The sequence below is a fragment of the Rhinoraja longicauda genome, chromosome 6 (genome assembly GCF_053455715.1).
Source record: "Rhinoraja longicauda isolate Sanriku21f chromosome 6, sRhiLon1.1, whole genome shotgun sequence".
NCBI lineage: Eukaryota > Metazoa > Chordata > Chondrichthyes > Rajiformes > Arhynchobatidae > Rhinoraja > Rhinoraja longicauda.
This window is the reverse complement of record NC_135958.1, coordinates 42875045-42889604: the sequence shown is the minus strand read 5'-3', so window position 1 is coordinate 42889604 and position 14560 is coordinate 42875045. Positions and strand designations below refer to the sequence as shown.

Below are 14560 nucleotides of genomic sequence, written 5' to 3'. Positions count from 1 at the left end.
TGGAGAAGACGCGGAGAACGCTATGCTGATTGCTACAACGATAGAGTAACATCTTTTGGTGGAGGCAGTGTGATGGTCTGGGGCGGCATCTCCCTCACTGGAAAAACGAGGCTTGTCATCATTGGAGGCAATCTCAATGCAGAGATATCGAGATGAGATTCTGCAACCAGTGGCAATCCCATATCTCAACAGTCTGGGACCGAACTCTATCCTCCAAGATGACAATGCTCGCCCCCACAGAGCAGGGTTTCTCAGAGACTACCTCCAGAATTTGGGAGTGGAGAGGATGGAACGGCCTGCCAGCAGTCCTGACCTCAACCCCATTGAACACTTGTGGAATCAGCTTGGGCGTGCTGTTCGTGCCAGAGTGACCAACACAACCACGTTGGCTGACTTGCGACAAATGCTGGTTGAAGAATGGGATGCCATCCCACAACAGTGTGTGACCAGGCTGGTGACCAGCATGAGGAGGAGGTGCCAGGCTGTTGTGGCTGTGTATGGTTCTTCCACACGCTACTGAGGCTCCTGTTTATTAAATGAATAAATTGTTAAATTGCCAATATGTCTTGTTTCTTCAGGCTTCAATCATCCAATCTACCAAACAACACCGAACAAGAGTCAATGGCAGAATAAGCTGTTTGGCATTGGCAGAGAAGATTTGGCAGATTTTTCATGGGCGCAACCCACATACTCAGCTCTGCTGCTCATCCCACAAATGCATGTTCCTTACAAATGTGGCACCATTTAAAAGGGAAATAAACAGGCTTTCCAACGGTATAAGATTTATTGCCAAGAAGCATTGTTACAACAAAGAAATAATCTACCAAACACAAATTTCCTTACTTTTTGTGCTATGTTTATATAGATTTGAAACTAATTACGGTGTTAAACTCCTAAGCATAAATGATTAAGTTAGGGGAGGATTTGAAAATTCTATGGAACTGAGAAATAGTTACCAATAACAATATATTCGGGCTATGGCGCGTCGGTAGAGGCCCGAAATAAAGGCAAGGAGCCAGGTATTTTGGGGGCGTTATGGTTTATTACACGGTTATCAGACGGGTCGAGTCTGCCGGAATGGCTTCGCGCCCAAAACCTTGTCCTTATATATGTAGTACCGGACCGCCCCCCTGGACTGGTCCATTTCCGTGCCGAGGGGTCGGTAGTGGTATGGCCCGACCCTTGGGAGCCGCCACAGGACCCCCCCCCCCAGAACCGGAGGCACGAAGCGCACTGGTGGGCGCACAACCCGACCGGACCGCGTACGGTAATCGGTCGACAGAGGGGCCGGCGGAGGCACAGTTGGAAGGACAGGTGGTGGGACCCGCAAAGGTGGGCGACCTCGTGGCCGAGGCTGGGCAACCCGCACCGGTTGGTCAATGTCTAAGTGGGCCGGCTTCAGGCGGTCAATTGACACTGCCTCCGGCTGGCCCCCCATGTCCAAGACAAAGGTTGTCTGTCCGTGCTCCAGCACCCGGTACGGGCCCTCATACGGCCTCTGGAGTGGCGTCCGGTGGGCGTCACGGCGCAGGAACACAAAGGCGCAGTCCCGGAGGGCCGATGGCACGTAAGGGCGGAATGTCCCATGGCGGGACGTCGGCACGGGTGCGAGCTTGCCAACTCGCTCTCAGAGGCGCTGTAGGGTGGATGAGGGCGGTTCCGGGTGCTGGAGCACGGACAGACAAGTTTTGTCTTGGACATGGGGGACCGGCCGGAGGCAGTGTCAATTGACCGCCTGAAGCCGGCCCACTTAGACATTGACCAACTGGTGCGGGTTGCCCAGCCTCGGCCACGAGGTCGCCCACCTTTGCGGGTCCCACCACCTGTCCCTCCAACTGTGCCTCCGCCGGCCCCTCTGTCGACCGATTACCGTACGCGGTCCGGTCGGGTTGTGCGACCACCAGTGCGCTTCGTGCCTCCCAAGGGCCGGGCCATACCACTACCGACCCCTCGGCACGGAAATGGACCAGTCCAGGGGGGCGGTCCGGTACTACATATATAAGGACAAGGTTTTGGGCGCGAAGCCATTCCGGCAGACTCGACCCGTCTGATAACCGTGTAATAAACCATAACGCCCCCAAAATACCTGGCTCCTTGCCTTTATTTCGGGCCTCTACCGACGCGCCACAGGGCAATGATTATATATCTGATAGGATGAAATTTAATTTTGACCCAAAATAGAGAAATGTTCCAAATTTGTGAATTATCACATTTGCATTCAGCATTGAAACAATACATGAGTGACCAGAATTATATCGCGTGGAAGGGTTGCAATACTAGTCATTAGGCACATTTCTGATTGCCAGAAAAGTTGAGTGATAGGACTGAGTTTAAATGCTTTCAAAAGGTGCCAGATATGGTCGACTAACAAGCACTGTCTATAATAATCTACTCATTTAGTCAATAACTTTCACATTGATGCTTCTATGTGATAGTTCTATTCAAACTACTCACCTCCAAATATCATTCAGCAAAAGTACTGTATTTCAGGCAAAAGATGAGTGTGACAGTTGTTGACCTAACGGTACCATTAAACAAAGTGCTGTTATCAAGTGCTAGTAAAAAAGACCCACTGGAAATCAGGGGACAGACTTCCACTGTTGGATTCATATAATGCACAAAAGGTTGTCACCCTCACCCAAAATAGAGAGATGTGAAATGCACTATGAAATGAACCAGAGTAATGACCTTAATTTCCCATTTATATTTATACACTTATGAGCCAAACCAGGGTAAATTAAGTGAGCAGAGAAATGGTGCCATCTGTGCCAGTGATTCCAAAATGGCCAAACTTCTATGGTACCAGATAACATTGAAGTGGTAAGATATGGTACACGCAGGGGACTAGGAGACAGCTTTCACAACAGTTAAGGGGAAAAAATAATTACAGAATTACATTCACCACTTCCATTAATTTTAGTCATTTGTTTACAATAATTGTACTCGGTTGACTGGCCATTCATTTGGGAAAGCTGAATGGTGGGTAAACCTAATTAATTTTGTTTAATAATTTGACAAATTCTAATTGATAACAGAGGAGATTTACCAGGATGATAACAGATCAGTCGTTTCAGTTGTAAGAAGAGATTAAAATAAAATGGGCTTATTCTCCTTAAAGTGGAGGTCGCAAATGAGACACCTCATACACAAAATTATGACATCTATAGATTGCAAAAACACCCGTCTAAAACCAGTTAGAGTTTAAGATGAGAAATAAGATTAGAGGGGATCAGAGGGAAAATATTCCCACTCATGGGGTGTCTGCAATCTGGAATGCATTATAGGAATTGGGCATTTACACGAGATTTTTTTAAAAACCTTGAATTAACGGTATAAAAGTGATAAGGACTAAAAGTGCTACGGATATTTGATGGCCAGGATAAAGATTGGTGGGGCTGAAGGGCCTATTTCTGTGTTGTATAACCTCAAGATTGTTGCAGCTTGGTCTGATAAATTGCAAGTAACATTCATGCCTCTCAATGCCACCCAATAATCGTCTCCAGTATGAAGGGCCCTAACACGAACCCCATCTGTCCATCCCCTCCACAAATGCAGACTGACCTACTAACTTTCTGCAGCAGTTTTTTGCTCAAGATTTCAGCATTGACCATTTCTTGTCTCCAGTATGCGAGAGTCAACAATCTCTTGATAATGATCAACATTTGCCTAGATGATGAGAACACAGAACAGTACAGCACAGGAATGAGCCCTTCAGCCCACAGTGTTTGTGCCATCATGATGACAAGTTAAACTGATCTCATCTGCATGCACAAGATCCATATCCTCTATTCCCTGCACTTAAAGCCTCTTGAACGTTACTATCGTATCTGCCTCCACCACCACCGCGGTAATGCATCCGGGCCCTACTACTCGGGGGGGGGGGGGGAAATCTCTATTAAACTTACCTTACAGCTATGCCGTCTAATATTGGACCTTTCCACCCTGGGTAAAGGTTTTTGACTATTAAGAGCCATGCCTCTTAATATTTTATATACAGGTGCTTATTGGCTGCAACCTTCCCCGCATTGACGAACTGTACACTGCAAGGCCCAGGAAGTGAGCGGGCAAGATCATCTCTGACCCCTCTCACCCTGGCCACAAACTCTTTGAGGCACTTCCCTCTGGAAGGCGACCCCGGACTGTCAAAGCAGCCACAGCCAGACATAAAAACAGCTTTTTTCCACGAGTAATAGTTCTACTCAATAACCAAAGTCTGTAGTCTCTTTTTTACTCTGGTTTATTTTCACCCACATGTGGAGACCGTAATGTTGTATCCTTATTGTTTTGATGTGTTTATGCTTTATTCTTAATTGTTAACTGTATGTTTGTGTTGTCATTTGTGAGTGGAGCACCAAGGCACATACCTTGTATATGCACATACTTGGCCAATAAACTTATTCATTCATTCATTCCTTGACTTACGATGGAGTTACGTTACGATAACCCACCGTAAACCGAAAATACCATGTCGAAAATGCATTTAATACACCTGATCACGTAACCAGAAGTGAGCTGCCCGGCTTTTGCACCATCGTAGTCAAAATATCGTAAGTTGAAGCATCGTAAGTTGAGGAGCATCTGTATAGTAAATCCTTGGTATAACAGCCCATACGGGAAGGGGGTGTCTATTATTGCCCATTGTCCACTATAACCACGCAAGGTATTATCACTGCATAAGCAGTAGAAACAAACAACTATAGTTGCTAGTTAATATACAAAAGGACACAGTGCTGGAGTAACTCAGCAGGTCAGAGAGCATATCTGGAGAACATGGATAGGTGACATTTTGGGTTGAGACTTCAGACTCGAGGTCTGGAACTGAGCCTGGAAACCAGGTGAGTTGGCGGCCCTGGGTTGCTGGCGGCCAGAGGAGAGGATCGGCAGAGTCAATGGTCACGGCCCTCTGGTGAACAGCGTGCAGGTAAGGATCAGCAGTGGTAATGGCAAGAAGAGTCTGAAAGCAGCCGAGGAAGCTGCATGAGCCGGCAGAAGGTCTGTCCAGAGAGGTGATGCAAGCTGGGGGTGGCGTGGGGACAGCTTGCGTTCTAGCGGGGCGTAGGAAACCGGTGCAAGCTGGGGGTGGCATGGGGACAGCCTACCTTCTAGCGGGGCGTAGGAAACCGGTGCTCCATGTGGCGGGGAAGGCAGCCTCCGGACCCCAACAGTCCTTTCAGTTTAGGCAGAGGTTCACTTGCACCTCCTCCAACCTCATCTACTGTATCTGTTGTTCAAGATGTGGACTCGTACACCGGTGAGACCAAACACAGACTGGGCAATCGTTTCGCGGAACACCTTCGCTCAGCCCGACTGAACCAATCTGATCTCCCGATTGCTGGACACTTTAATTCTCCTTCCCATTCCTACACAGACCTTTCTGTCCTCGGTCTCCTCCATTGTCAGGTGAGGCTATTCGCAAATTGGAGGAACAGTGTCTCATATTTTGCTTGGGCAGCTTGCATCTCAGCGGTATATTGATTTCTCTCTCTTCAGGTAGCCCCGGCATTCCCTCTCTCTATCCCTATCCATCTCTGCCTTAAAAATCACTGGGTCACAAGTCTACAGCTTTCCACCCAACCGCACTGTGGAAGTATCTTCACCACGTTGTCACTTACTCAAGGATGGTCAGGTAAGATGAAAGCAATCAAACCTGTGTACTTGCAGAAGAGGGATGGCACAGAGGTGCAAAATTCAAATTGAATTTGCACGATCAGTTTGATAAACAGGTAGTTGACATTTTGGAAAGACCTGCTCGTGATCTTTATCAGAGCAAGGAATTTGCTGAATTGCAGAGGAATAGAAAGAATATGGGGATGCCTGTAAGGTGGTGCTGGTTGAAATAAATACAAATCTGTGAGATTAATGAATGTGTAATTTACAGCTGACCTGTCTGAAGGAAGCATAAATAGAATGTGATGAGTGAGGACAATAGAGGAAAAATTTGCAGAACTGTGAGAAGCAGAAATATCTAATTGCACTGGAGAGGGTGCAGCAGATATTCATCAGGATGTTGACCTGGATAGAGCATTTCAGTTATGAGGCGAGACTAGAGCAGAAGAGGTTAAGAGGGGACATGACTGAGGTAGATAAAATGGAAGGTATTTGATAGGACTGATTGCAAGAAACTTTTCCTCTTATCAGATTTATGGTAAGGAGCAAGAGATGCAGAGGTGATCTGAAGGGTCCAGGTCCAGTGCTTGGAATATACTGCCTGAGTGGTGGCACCACAGTCACGTTTTAGAAGTGTCCAGACAAGCTCTTGAATAACCTGGGATGGAAGACTACAAGGCAAGAGTTAGATGATTAATATAGATGGGCACTTACTGGTCAGTGTGATACGGTGGGCTGCATGGACCGCTTCCATGCTGTACGATTCCGTGGAATTGTTCGAAAGGTAATGTATAATAATAAATTTCAAATTAAATATCTTCCAAACTTATTTTGAACTATATCATGAGCTATAAAGCATAAATAACGATACATTTGCACTGTCGATTGTTAAAATTTTGTGACTTAGAACATACAACACAAGAACAGGCCCTTTGGCTCACAATGCCTGTGCTGGATATAATGCCAAAACCTTCACGTAGTCAATATCCCTTCATTCCATACAAAACCGTATGCTTCAAGCCTTCTTAGGCCCCCTCGGTCATGGCTGCCCATGGGTGATGCATCCTAGTTGGCTGATTGCTCCACACCTCGGCTAGAGCAACGTCGCTTGTGGCTGAAGAGACCAATGCGAGAATGACAGTGTCTGTCGCAAAGGTCACATGTGGTCTCTGGTCTGTTGAAGTTGCTGCGCTCCTTTCTGCGTGCCCGCTTGTCTGCCGCTGCGTTCATCAGTTTCTCTTCCCCCGTTTTGAGGTGTTGGTTCAGGGTACCTCTCCACCTCGTACGGTCAGCTGCAAGGCTCTCCCAGGACTCCACATCGATGTCGAGCGCCTTCAAATCCCTCTTGCAGACGTCCTTGTAATGTAGCTGGGGGCGGCCAATGGTTCCCCTCCCAGATGTCAGCTCTCCATAGAGGATGTCTTTTGGAATATTGCCATCCTCCATGCGGTGGACATGGCCCAGCCATCGCAGCCTGCGCTGCCTGAGTAGAGTGTATATAATCGGAAGGCCAGCGCGAGACAGAATCTCGGCTTTGGACACTGTCTTGCCAGGATATACCCAGGATACGGTGGATGCTTCCAAGGTGGAAGGTATTGAGTCTTCTCTCCAGTCTGGCATATGTAGTCCATGTCTCACTGCCGTACAGCAGCATGCTGTTGACACAGGCATTGTAGACTGCTATATTTGTCTTCATTGTCAGCTTTGGATTGGTCCATACTCGAGTTGTGAGGCGAGCGAGAGTTGTACCTGCCTTCCCGATCCTCTTGTCAATCTCTGTGACCAAGGAGAGGTTGTCGGTGATGGAGCCGAGGTACGTGAACAGATGGACGGCATTGAGTTCATAGCCGTCGATGGTGATGACAGGCGGTGCCTCTGTATCCCGCCCCAGGACATAGAAAATAGGTGCAGGAGTAGGCCATTCGGCCCTTCGAGCCTGCACCGCCATTCAATATGATCATGGCTGATCATCCAGCTCAGTAACCTGTACCTACCTTCTCTCCATACACCCTGATCCCTTTAGCCACAAGGGCCGCATCTAACTCCCTCTTAAATATAGCCAATGAACTGGCCTCAACTACCTTCTGTGGCAGAGAATTCCACAGACTCACCACTCTCTGTCTTCTTCTTCAGTCTGATGGTCACCCGAAGTCCTTGCAGGCCCGATAGAAGCGGTCCATCACTGACTGTAGTTCCTGCTGAGTGTGGGACACAACTGCTGCGTCATCGGCGAACAACACGTCTCTGATGAGAGCTTCACGTAGTTTTGTCTTGGCTCGGAGGCGGGTGAGGTTGAACAGCCTGCAATCTGATCTAGTACGCAGGTAGATCCCCTCTGTTATGGTGCCGAAGGCATGTTTCAGGAGCAGAGTGAAGAAAATCCCAAATAGTGTGGGAGCGAGAACGCAGCCTTGTTTGACGCCACTGCGGATGTCAAAGGGCTCCGAGAAGCTGCCATTGAACTGCACTGTCCCCTTCGTGTTGATGTGGAAGGATTCTGTCATACTCTGCAGTTTTGGTGGACAGCCTATCTTTGGGGAGCCTTGAATAGGCCATACATTTTTAAATAGCACTAACGTATCTGCGTCATCCACTACCCCCAGCATTGCAGGCACTCAAAGCTCACTGTATAAAAAAATGTACTTTGCACATCTTTGAACTTTACCACTCACCTTAAAGCTATGTCCGAAAGTGCAACACCTCACACTTGCTCAGATTAAACTCAGTCTGCCATTTCTATTGCTGATCTATATTCAACCGAATACTATGTCAGCCTTCCTCAGTCCGCAACTCTAGCAATCTTGGTATCATCTGCAAACTTACTAACCAACTAGTCTATGTTTACACCCAAGTCATTAATATATACTGTGTAGGAAAGAACTGCAGATGCTGGTTTAAATCGTAGACACAAAATGCTGGAGTAACTCAGCTGGACAGGCAGCATTTCCGGAGAGAAGGAATGGGTGAAGTTTCAGGTCAAACCCCTTCTTCAGACTATATTATATACCACAATCAGCAGTGGTCTCAGCACAGATCCTGGTAGAACTCCACAGGTCACATATCTCAATAGACAATAGGTGCAGGAGTAGGCCATTCAGCCCTTCGAGCCAGCACCGCCATTCAATGCGATCATGGCTGATCACTCTCAATCAGTACCCCGTTCCTGCCTTCTCCCCATACCCCCTCACTCCGCTATCCTTAAGAGCTCTATCCAGCTCTCTCTTGAAAGCATCCAATGAACTGGCCTCCACTGCCTTCTGAGGCAGAGAATTCCACACCTTCACCACTCTCTGACTGAAAAAGTTCTTCCTCATCTCCGTTCTAATCTCAGCCTGAATAATGTCATTCCATAACCCTGTCTATCAGCAAGACCGTTCTGAATCTATACGGCTGTCATTGTTAATTCTGTGCATTTTAATCTTCTGGATCAGCCTCCCCTGGGGAACTTTATCAAGTGCCTTACTAAAATCCATGCCTATCCTCATCGATCACCTTCGCTACCTCCTCAAAAACTTAATTAAGTTAGTATGACCTCCGTTATACAAAGCCATGTTGACTGTCTCTAATTAACCCATTTTCTTCCGAATGAGAGTAAATCCTATTGCTAATAATCTTCTCCAATAGCTTCCCTACCACTGACCCGAGGCTCACTGGCCTACAATTCCCTGGATACAGTAGTTTCTACTTCCCATAGGCATAACAACTTCCAGACTTTTTTTGAAAAATGTGTTTGGTTTCGGAAAGGAGGATGCTCCTCAAACTGCGGAGCATATTGGACAATACCTCTCACTCCCTCCATGATACACTGGCCAACCTGAGGAGCACCTTCAGCAACAGACTGATCCTTTGATCCCGCCAAGGTGCAGCACAGAATACCACAGGAGATCCTTTTACTGTGTGGCTATCAAACTGTACAATGCCCACTTCTGTCATGGGGTAGACTGACCCCCCACCCACACATCCATCATCTTGGACTTTTCCACTCGATAATTTAATTTCATGTTTGTGCAATATTATATATGCGCTGTGCAATAACCCGTCACTTAAATTTCATTATTATAATGCACATGACACTTTCAATGCCTTGTAACTATATCTTGACTGATGGCAAACCAATTTCCTTCCGAGATAAATCAGGTTGTATTTTATTGTATGGTGTATGATTTGATTGGATAGCACACAAAACAAATATGTTTGTCGTGCGTGTGACAAGAGTAAACCCAAACCCAGAGCAACGAGTTTTTCTGAACCCATGTTCTTGAATTCTGTAAACTCCTTATTCAGTTCACAACAGTCTTCCATACTTCAAACAAAATGCGATCCAGGTTATACAACCAATAATAATTTGTTTAAAATTACAGGTGAATCCAATTGACTATAATATTTAAGCCCCATCTAATAATTTTTACAAAAGCTTAATATAGAAACAACTATTCTTTTCAATATTTCTCCATTATTAATACACTAACAAAGTACACAAAATGTCAGATCATCAAAATTATTGCACCTATAACACCTCTTTTGGATGTCAGAAAATACTGGATATAGTCGTCAATGACCTGTCATTCTGTTTTTCTATCTACTAATTCCTTCCAACAAAACTTTGAGCTGCATCATGAGCTATATTATAAATACCTTGATACATGTACTCTAAGTTGAAATAATGATAAATATTTAAGAGCAGGTGTCTTTTAAATGTTATTGTACTTGTCTCGATTTTTGCACAGGCAGCGTATTCCAAAGAATCTCCTGCACTATTTAGCTTTTAACAATCTTCCACAATATTTAGCAACAAACTGAAAATTCTTGATAACTATGCCAGGTGGAAAGGTTAACAAAAAAATTGTTCATGTGGATATTAAAGACCCAGGGGGCAATAGTATTACAGTAGTGATTTAATAGCAATCTTGTAGGCGACAACAAAATAAGTTAACCTGCCATTACTACATTAATATGACTCGTCAAATTTATTGGGAAGGGTTCAAAATAAGTGGGAGCACTACGAAAAGATTATGAGAACCAAATCTATCCTGTCAAGTTATTTAATCAAATTATTTAATCAAATTATTGCATGTACTGTGCTGAGATTTATGTACATTCACCCACTATTACAAAATATTATTTGCAGCCACTCAAACTCTGGTCTTCTAATTAGGATTTATCAACACATTTACCAAAATTTAAGTGACAGATCACCGTCATAGAGAGAGAAAACTGAGTAAAGTACAGAGGGAATGTAGTGTTCTGGTACATGATTCACAAAAAGTTAGTGAGCAAGCCCAACTAGTTGGGGTAAATAGCATTTTAACATTCATTGCAACATGAGCGCAATTGCCTAGGGTGTTGGCATCCTGGAATACAGTCTACAGTTTTGGTCCTCTTATCCAAAAGATATGGTAACATTGGAGGCAGTAAAGTAGAGATTCTCCATTCCAGTTCCTGGATAAGAGTGTTGTCCTATCGTGTATTTTGTAAAGTTTAGAAGAATGAGGGGTGATCTTATTCAAACATGCAAGATTCTAGTGGGGATGTTTTCACAGGTGGGACAGGCTTGAACAAGGGGACATAATTACAAGATATGGAACCGATCATTTATAACCAGTGTACATTAAAATTAAGTCTCCCAGAGGCTGAATTTCTGGAATTTTCTGCTTTGGCAGATGCTAAATATTTAAAACGTAGGGAGATAAATATTTGAGAGATCAAGGAAGAGGGGTATGAGGAAATGGAGCAAACGAGCAATTAAACCAGCAAAGAACTGCCATAATTGTATTAAATGGTGGGGCAAGCATGAAGGCCTGGTGGCCTACTCCTATTTTATTCTTTCTCGTGTGCTCTGACTGTACATTGAGATTTATAGGTGTTCTTTGTCAAAAGACAACAAACTCGTATTTCTATAGCACCTTTAATATCTTATAGAAACAAATAATCTATCATGTGTTTATTCACAAAATGCTGGAGTAACTCAGGTCAGCAGCACGGTAGCGCAGCGGTAGAGTTGCTGCTTTACAGCGAATGCATCGCCGGAGACTCAGGTTCGATCCTGACTACGGGTGCTGCACTGTAAGGAGTTTGTACGTTCTCCCCGTGACCTGCGTGGGTTTTCTCCGAGATCTTCGGTTTCTTCCCACACTCCAAAGACGTACAGGTATGTAGGTTAATTGGCTGGGTAAAATGTAAAAATTGTCCCTGGTGGGTGTAGGATAGTGTTAATGTACGGGGATCGCTGGGCGGCACGGACTTGGTGGGCCGAAAAGGCCTGTTTCCGGCTGTATATATATGATGATGATGATGATGATGATGTCAGGCAGCATCTCAAGAGAGAAGGTGAGAAGGCGAGAAGGTCCTGAGATGCTGCCTGACCTGCTGAGTTACTCCAGCATTTTGTGAATAAATACCTTCGCTTTGTACCAGCATCTGCAGTTATTTTCTTACACTCTTTAATCTATCATGTGTGATTCTTTTTGTTTGTTGGAAAATGTAGAAGTCTGTAGCCAATAAGATTTGGACCTAATGGCCTGTATTAAACTTCAAACATTGTCACAAATTCATCATGGTGGGAAAAAAAAGAATAAGTGCTGGAGCAACTCAGCAGGTCATGCAGCATCTCTGGCGAACATGGATAGACAACATATTGTTGTCTGAAGGATCTGCAGAAGGCCCCTGACCCAATATGTTGCCTATCCATGTTCACCAGAGATACTGCCTGATCCAATGAGTTACTCTCCAGCAATGTCTTTTCTTCTCTACAATTAATTTGACGATGTTTCAAATGCTCCCAAAACACTGATTCATCGGGTTGCCTTACCGAAGGGAAACAACTAGATTAAGTCAAAGGGTGATACAGCATGGAAACTTGCCAACACCAACCAACATGTCCCAGCTACACAGGTCCAACCAGCCCATTTTTGGCCCATATCCCTCCAAACCTGTCCTATCCAGGTACCTGTCTAACTGTTTCTTAAATGTTGGGATAGTCCCTGCCTCAACTACCTCATCTGGTAGCTTATTCCATATCCCCACCACCCTTTGTGTGAATAAGTTACCCCTCAGATTCCTGTTAAATCTTTTCCCCTTCACCTTAAACCTATGTCTTCTGGGCCTCAATTCAGCTACTCTGGGCAACAGGCTCTGCATCTACCCAATCTATTCCTCTCATAATTTTATACATCTTTATCAGATCACCCCTCATCCTCTTGCCCTCCAAGGAATAGAGTCCCAGCCTACTCAATTTCTCCCTATAACTCAAGACCATCTAGTCCTGGCAACATCCTCGTAAATCTTCTCTCTATCCTTTCCAGTTTGACAAAATCTTTCCTATAACATGGTGCCCAGAACTGAACACAATACTCCAAATGCAGCCTTACCAATGTCTTTACCAACTGCAATATGACCTCCCAACTGCTTTACTCAATTCTCTGACTGACTAATGGCCAATGTGCCAAAAGCCTTTTTGACCACCCTATCTACCTACGACTCCACCTTCAAGGAACCATGCACCTGCACTCCTAGATCTTTCTGCTCTACAACACTCCCCAGAGCCCTACTGTGTAGATCCTGCCAATGTTCGACTACCTAAAATGCAACAACTCAAATTTCTCTGTATTAAATTCCATTAAGCATACCTCGGTCCACCTGGCCAATCGATCAAGATCCTACTGCAATTTTTCACAACCATCTTAACTATCTGCAGATCCACCCACCTTTGTATCATCAAACTTCCCGATCTTGCCATGTATGTTCTCATCCAAATCATTGATATAAATGACAAACTAACAGCACCGAACCCTGAGGCACACCACTAGTCACAGGCCTCCAGTCCGAGAAGCAACCTTCCAGCGTCACCCTCTGCTTCCTTCCATGTAGCCAATTTGCTATCCATTCTCTCATATCATATCATGTATATACAGCGCGGAAACAGGCCTTTTCGGCCCACCAAGTCCGCGCCGCCCAGCGATCCCCGCACATTAACACTATCCTACACCCACTAGGGACAATTTTTACATTTACCCAGTCAATTAACCTACATACCTGTACGTATTTGGAGTACGTCTTTGGGTCTCTCCTTGGATCCCATGCGATCTAACCTACTGACTTGGCCTAATCAGCCCTTGTCCATCTAGATGCCTGTATAGCCTATCCCTCCGAATACTCTCCAGTAACGTTCTAACTATATACTAATTTTAATAAATAAGAAAAACTACTTATCTTCTATTTAAAAAAATGTATTTTGCACTCTGACCTGTATATTATTCAAGACAATCCAGCAGGAAACAGGTCAATATCTAAAATAAAATAGCAATAGTAAAATCAAAGTAATAATAGATAAATTCACAAGTTCCCTGCATGTAACTGTCACTTCTGAATTAGCACACATGGAGTGTTCACATAAAATTGTGACTGCTATGAAATATTTAATAATTGGAATAATAATAACCTAGCTGAATTCAAGTAACTGATTACAAACAAACTGGGGAAGTCAACAGATGCACAGAAACAATTCATACCTTAACATTGTAATACACCAATTTTGTTACAAATTTGCAATGAAGAATGTCATTTAAAGTCAATCTAACCTATCTGACAATACTTTATACAATCATTCTTTAATTTTTATACATAAATTTGATAAAGACAGCATTAAAGATAGTTTTACTGTTAGCAATGGTGTAATGGCTTATACTTGCTAAATTACCATAGCACAGCACAATATAATTTTATGACCTTAAATTATTTCTTGATCCAAAATGTGAAGCCAGTGTCCTGCACTTCAGAATAACTATAAATGTCACTATGATAAAAGCTTTGGTTTTACTATCACAATAATAGTTTATAATCTTCTCTTGACTCATAGAACCGCCAGCATTTCATTGAATCAATCATCTTCTTCCAAAATCATGTAATAATCCTATAATTTGTTGCAAGTCAAAAAATATCCGAATCTGATATATCT

The 14560-nt window shown here is 44.3% G+C and overlaps 1 protein-coding gene across 1 annotated transcript in view; it reads right to left on the bottom strand.

Annotated features, from left to right (window-relative positions):
• Positions 1-14560, bottom strand: part of ap1g1 (adaptor related protein complex 1 subunit gamma 1) — a 138414-nt gene that overhangs the window by 123140 nt on the left and 714 nt on the right. The gene's annotated exons all lie outside the window — the stretch shown is intronic.